Source organism: Sinocyclocheilus grahami, unplaced genomic scaffold (assembly GCF_001515645.1).
Source record: "Sinocyclocheilus grahami isolate Dianchi unplaced genomic scaffold, SAMN03320097.WGS_v1.1 scaffold117.1, whole genome shotgun sequence".
NCBI lineage: Eukaryota > Metazoa > Chordata > Actinopteri > Cypriniformes > Cyprinidae > Sinocyclocheilus > Sinocyclocheilus grahami.
In genome coordinates this window covers 1,742,371-1,749,179 of record NW_015505296.1, presented here as the reverse complement: position 1 = coordinate 1,749,179, position 6,809 = coordinate 1,742,371, and the positions used below count along the sequence as shown (strand labels likewise).

At 36.5% G+C, this 6,809-nt stretch overlaps 1 pseudogene; it reads left to right on the top strand.

Moving 5' to 3' along the window:
* Nucleotides 1–2,243: 2,243 nt before the first annotated feature.
* On the top strand, nucleotides 2,244–6,315 carry LOC107589575 (apoptosis-inducing factor 2-like; annotated as a pseudogene).
* Nucleotides 6,316–6,809: the final 494 nt, after the last annotated feature.

Genomic DNA, 6,809 nt, shown 5'->3' with positions numbered 1-6,809 from the left:
ATGGGTTTTAATTTAGAAAAAAAAATGCATTAAAGATTAAATCAGTTAAAGAAAACTCTGCCGTGCTTGTCACCGTGGCTCGGCTGAACTTATGACCTTTCACTGTTATGAAGTGTAATATTTTGCCAAGCTTCTCAATTCATCTGAGAAACATTATATTTGAATATTTCGATTCAGACCCCACAAAAGAAAATATCTGTTTCATTATTAATTTAATCTTTTTCTTAAGCAAATTTTACATCCACAAATGCAATTTTTTTCTGTCTGATTCAACCTATTACGAGTCACTGGTATGTGGAGGAAAAGTGGACGTTTCACCACCACTCGACAAACAGACACGCCCATACTCACGCTAACCATTGGCTACAATGTAACGCAGTCAGAAAAGACCCGCCCATCACCAGACTACGCGCGCTACCATTGGATACAATACAGCTCTATAAACAGAAAGAGCTGGGGCAAGTTCAAGCTCAAACCGGTGCGCAACGTTTTGCTACGGTTTCCGGGTTGAACGACATGTTTCCTGGAAACGGTGTGCAACGGGGTTTGAGATGTGTTTTCTCTTGTTTGGTGTGTGTGTCAAAAATGTCAGCCCAATCAGCAGCAACATGTATATAAACCACGCTGTATTAAAGAGACAGCTCGCACAATGTAATTAACATCCAAATAAATTCACAAGAGCAAGTATATTGTTTGCACATGTTTAATAACAGTAAAGGCAAAATAACTGAAATAATAAGGGCACAAGTATAGATCTGGAACTTCTTTAAGTCTGTCTAAATATCATTTAGTAATTGCAATGTGTTCTGGTCCATATCCTTTCCTTAGGAAGGTGTGCTAGACACTGATTAATGTGACATAAAAATACTATACATATTTATATATTTTGCTATTGTATTCTGGAGTGACACTTTCATAAACTTTTCTATACTGCTCTGATTATATAATGATAAATATTACAATATCATAGCACAACAACAGTGATTAGCAGTGATGATAATACTCACAATAAAAATAATGTCATATAGATCATAACACAGTCTCGGAGTATCCTTCACCTGAAATGTTTGTCTTTTCATCCTGAAATGCGAGGCAAATGTTGGATAACAATAATTAGGAACCACGGTTTCCACAAATCCCTTCACTCGATTGGGATATTCTCCTTTATTCTGGAGGGCAAGGGCAGTGACTGTAACATCGAGCGTATTTTGCAGTATTAAACACGTATTTATTCAGATTTCATCAGGCTCCGAAAATTCTTCAAAAAGAACACAAAGAATGGCCTTCTCAGCTGCCATAGTTGCAACTCTTGCTTCATCAGAACAGGGTGTTCAACGCACCACCGTTTCCGTTTAAAAAACGTTTTGCACCGTTTTTGTCGGGGCTGAACGCAGCCCTGAAGACATATCCCTGTGGAAGAACAGTATACGGAGCCTCACACAATCACAAGCCTCCACAAATTAGTTAGTAAGTATGCAAAACACTTTTAAGCTGCATGCAAAAGATTATGAGCTTTTGTATAAACTCAATGTTGTAATATAGCGCTATGTCCTAGTCGCAGGCAAATATATGGATATTCCAATATATGAACACATTGATGTAGAAAAACATTTCTCGTCAGTTTTTCTTAATCTTAGCATGCATTATTACAAAGCATTTTGGCTGAGTAATTGTTTTAAAATAAATAAATTGCTATAAGGTAAAGGGACATTTACCTGTCCTCCAAATACAGGTAGATAAAAGTAGTAAAAAGACGTGTAGAAATTTGTAAATATTACAATATCATAGCACAACAACAGTGATTAGCAGTGATGATAATACTCACAATAAAAATAATGTCATATAGATCATAACACAGTCTCGGAGTATCCTTCACCTGAAATGTTTGTCTTTTCATCCTGAAATGCGAGGCAAATGTTGGATCACAATAATTAGGAACCACGGTTTCCACAAATCCCTTCACTCGATTGGGATGTTCTCTTTTATTTTGGACGGCAATGGCAGTGACTGTAAGATCGAGCGTATTTTGCAGTATTAAACACGTATTTATTCAGATTTCATCAGGCTCCGAAAATTCTTCAAAAAGAACACAAAGCATGGCCTTCTCAGCTGCCATAGTTGCAACACTTGCGTCATCAGAACAGGGCGTTCAACGCACCACCGTTTCCGTTTAAAAAACGTTTTGCACCGTTTTTGTCGGGGCTGAACGCAGCCCTGAAGACATATCCCTGTGGAAGAACAGTATACGGAGCCTCACACAATCACAAGCCTCCACAAATTAGTTAGTAAGTATGCAAAACACTTTTAAGCTGCATGCAAAAGATTATGAGCTTTTGTATAAACTCAATGTTGTAATATAGCGCTATGTCCTAGTCGCAGGCAAATATATGGATATTCCAATATATGAACACATTGATGTAGAAAAACATTTCTCGTCAGTTTTTCTTAATCTTAGCATGCATTATTACAAAGCATTTTGGCTGAGTAATTGTTTTAAAATAAATAAATTGCTATAAGGTAAAGGGACATTTACCTGTCCTCCAAATACAGGTAGATAAAAGTAGTAAAAAGACGTGTAGAAATTTGAAATATTAAAATGGGCATTTATTTATATGTATGTATATTTGTGAGAATAGATAGATAGATACATAGGTGTGTGTGTGTTCAAAAGTTTTAATGACAAAAGTCAGTAAAACATTTTCGAAAGAAATGAACACTTTTCAAGGATGCATTCAGTTGATCAAAAAGGACAGTAGTGACATTTATAAATTTACTATTTCAAATAAATGGTGTTCTTTCTAACTTTCATCCTGAAAAAGCAAAACATGACATTTTGAATTTTAAGACATTTAAATCGTTTTTTTCTCCTCTCTCTTCTCAGTAGTGAAGCATTATGGGTGGTCAGGTGTCCATTGATGAGAATGTCTATGTGGTGATTGTTGGCGGTGGTTTTGGTGGCATTGCAGCTGCCTTAACACCTTAAACATCATGGGGTGCCCTTCATGCTTATTGACATCCTGGATGCATTTCATCACAACGTTGCAGCGCTGCGTGCCTCAGTTCAAGCTGGTATGGTAATAATAAGATGCCTAATGTACTAAAACAAGCAGCTAGAATAATACAATAATGCAGTTTTTTGTATGTTCATCTAGGTTTTGCGAAACAGACCTTCATGCCATACAAAGAGACATTTGGACTGAATTTCCTCCAAGGCCGTGTCATACAGATAGACAGTGCTGGGGGTAAGGCATTACAAGTAACGTGAGTTACGTGATCAGATTACTTTTTTCAAGTAACTAGTAAAGTAACGCATTACTTTTTAATTTACAAGAGAATATCGGAGTTACTTTTCCAAATAAGTAACGCAAGTTACTTTTTTTCCCCAATGTATTGATTGACAGCTCTCCTGTTCCCATGTTGAGAGAAATCAGAAGATGTTACTGTAATTCTAAAATAAATATGAATATGCATTAATTCATCTCACTCACAAAAAAAAAACACACAGATTCAGTATTCCTCAAAATGAATAAAAAGAATGCAACTCAGAACCTGCAATAATTAAATGTTAAACAACACAAATATCCTTTATGTATTTAATCCCATTCTGTTAACCAATGTCTTTGCTTCTGACCTTCGATGATCCAGTTCAACCGTACTAATAAGCACAAATTACTCTAGACAATTACTCTAGTCTTTTTTTATTGCTGAAGTGTGTTGAAATGTCTTCTTCTGCATTCTACTGTACGGACGTACATTTACTTTCCCTTCAGCCTGAGGCTTATTCATTTCACTTTTGGTGTGAAAAGGCTTTTATACAGTATTTGCCAAAAAATCCAACTTTTTTTTTTAAACAAACAAGAAAGCTCTGTCCAGATTTAAAAAGTAACGCAAAAGTAACGTAACACATTACTTTCCATAAAAAGTAACTACGTACCGTAATTAGTTACTTTTTTATGGAGTAACGCAATATTGTAACGCATTACTTTTAAAAGTAACATTCCCCAACACTGCAGATAGACACAGAAATGCAGACAGTTGTGCTTGACAATGGAAAGGTAAGATATATTACAATGTTACAGCTGAAGAAAACAAAATATGAGCATATGTGAGCTTTAATGAGTGCCAATATTAATCTACAGCAAGTACGTTATTCACACATCATTCTGTGCACTGGAACAAGCGGACAATCTCCAGGCAAACATAATTCTGTGGACACCTACCAATCAGCCATTCAGAAGTATGAGGACTTTGTTAAAGTGGTGAGTTTTGTTATTAGGCATGTTTATTTTGAGCTGTTACATAACCACAGTGTGGTGTGATCTTAAGTGGCAACACAGACTAAACTGTTAAAAAGCTAGATTTATTTACATTTTCATGCAGTGTTTCAGATCCAGGAAGCAAACACTGTTGTAGTTGTTGGTGGCGGAACCACCGGTGTTGAAATGGCTGCTGAGATCAGGACTGAATTTACTAATAAGAATGTAAAGCTCTGCATTCACACACAAATAGACTTTGCACTCTTATTCTAAATTGTGAACTTAAATGTTTGTTTTTTTTTTTACGCAAATTTCATCTAGGTGATTCTGATCCACCCGCGTGAGGAGGTGGCTGATCCTGATCTATTGCATTCAGTCAAAGAGCAAGCCAAACAGGTGCTGCTGGAAAAGGGGGTGGAGCTTTTGCTAGGTAATGATCTTGCGTGTCAAGGTTGCTTAGCATCTACATTGTATTCCTTTGCCTGATGTGGGAAATACAGTGAGAAATATGAGACACTGGAGACCCAGTGTTGCTGATAAAGATATTGCTGTTATTTGACTTTAATAAAATGTTAACTCGGTGGAAAACATATTGTCTCATGATGTTTGGCATAAAAGAAAAATCTATCATTTTTGACCCATACAATGTTTTTATGGCTATTGCTAAAAATATACCCCAGCGACTTAAGACTGGTTTTGTGGTCCAGGTTCACATATGTGTTTACATCCCCAGAGGGAATTTTTATTTTTTTTGATGGCTGCTTTGTGTGAATTCACTGAAATACATTTCAAAGAAATGAACAACACACAACTGAAGAATTTTATTAGTTTTGCAACAAAACATAATTAATTGCATCATTACTCATGAATAATTATCCTAATTTATCCCCTTTATGTTTTTATTTCTCAACTATTAAAATGCTTATTAAATAATTGTTCATCCTCCATAGTCCATAAAATGTTATTTTATTAAATATAATAAAATCTATGCAAATGAAAAAAAAATCTATTGGCTGCATTTCAAACACTGATTATTAATACAGTATATGTAAATGTTTTTGGATTACCCCATATTTTATGTGCACGATAACATATTTATGGCTAATTCATACAGAATGATCATACATTATTATAAACTACACTTCCATTTTAATTGTACTTTATTAAATGTAAATAATGAGTATGAATCTTCATCTTCAAATCTTTTCTGAATGGCATAGAACCCTGGTTAGGATTGCGTACTTGTGCAGTTGCAAAGCTTTGAGAATGTTATAGGTATGATTTTATATCACACAATTGTTTGTTGACTTGTAGTAGTTGTGCCCTCATATGACCTCATTTAATTGGTTGATCCTTCACCCACTTACTCTCTCTCTCTCTCGCTCTCTCTGTGTTTATATTTGATCTTTTTCACCTCATATTTCAGCTGCTTGTATGGCAGAGAATGGTGCTCTGAAGGTGAACAAGCACCTGCAAGTAGAAGGCTTTGACAGTGTGTATGCTGTGGGTGCCTGTGCCGATCTCGATGAACCCAAGTTGGCGTATCATGCTGGACTTCATGCTGCGGTTGCTGCCACCAATATCATAAATAGTCTGACAGGAAAATCTTTAACCTCATATCGCACAGGTAACAACCATCACCAAGTGAATTAGTTTCAGCTGTCCTTTGGGAGCTCTTTTTTAAAAAGTTCATTTTTCATCATTATTTTATAATACAATTCAGACAGCTTTCTTGATGAGTTTTATGCCACTTTATGTCCATTGATCAATGTCCTTTTCCCAATCAGGAAATGTGACTATGCTGATTGCTATGGGCAAGGATGCTGGAGTAGGCCAGTTTAATGGCTATAAACTACCTCGCTTTTTGGTCACCAAGGGAAAGAGCCAAAGCTTGCTGCTGTGGAAGAGCTGGAGGGAAATGGGGCAGAAAGCTCCTAATTAACACAAGGTTAACAAACAATGTTTACATGATACTCAAAATGTCTGGACTATAACACAGTTCCATTTTACTTGACTTCATTTATCACTTTTTTAACAAAATGTTTTTACATTTATCATTGTTGTAATATTAAAGGTACAATATGTAAGTTTTCGCCGCTAGAGGGCGCATATTCAAAACAAACAAAGACGTAGTTTGATGACACTGTGACTGAGTGTGGAATCATGGGAGCTGTCGTCTTCATCCCCACAGCCGATGCAATCCGACGGGACTCAGGCAGAAATCATGTTCATTGATGAGCTAATGTATTAAAGGTTTATTAACATCGTAGTATGAAGCAGAGTGAGGCGGAAAGCCGTCGAAGCGAAATGAGGCCGCTGAAGCAATTGCTAATGAGAGACGAGAGTGACACACGGCTCGAAAGCAGCGGAGCTTTTATTATGCCACACTTTAGCGCTTCCGCTCCTTCCATTCGTGCGTATATGGGGTAAAGCAGCGCTGTTTTATCATACTAGATACATTTGGAAGTTCTGTTATAATGCTACTCTGTGCGGTCATCACCTGTCTAATAAAACACACAACATATTAAAGTGTCTTTGGTGTTCGAGGGGTTA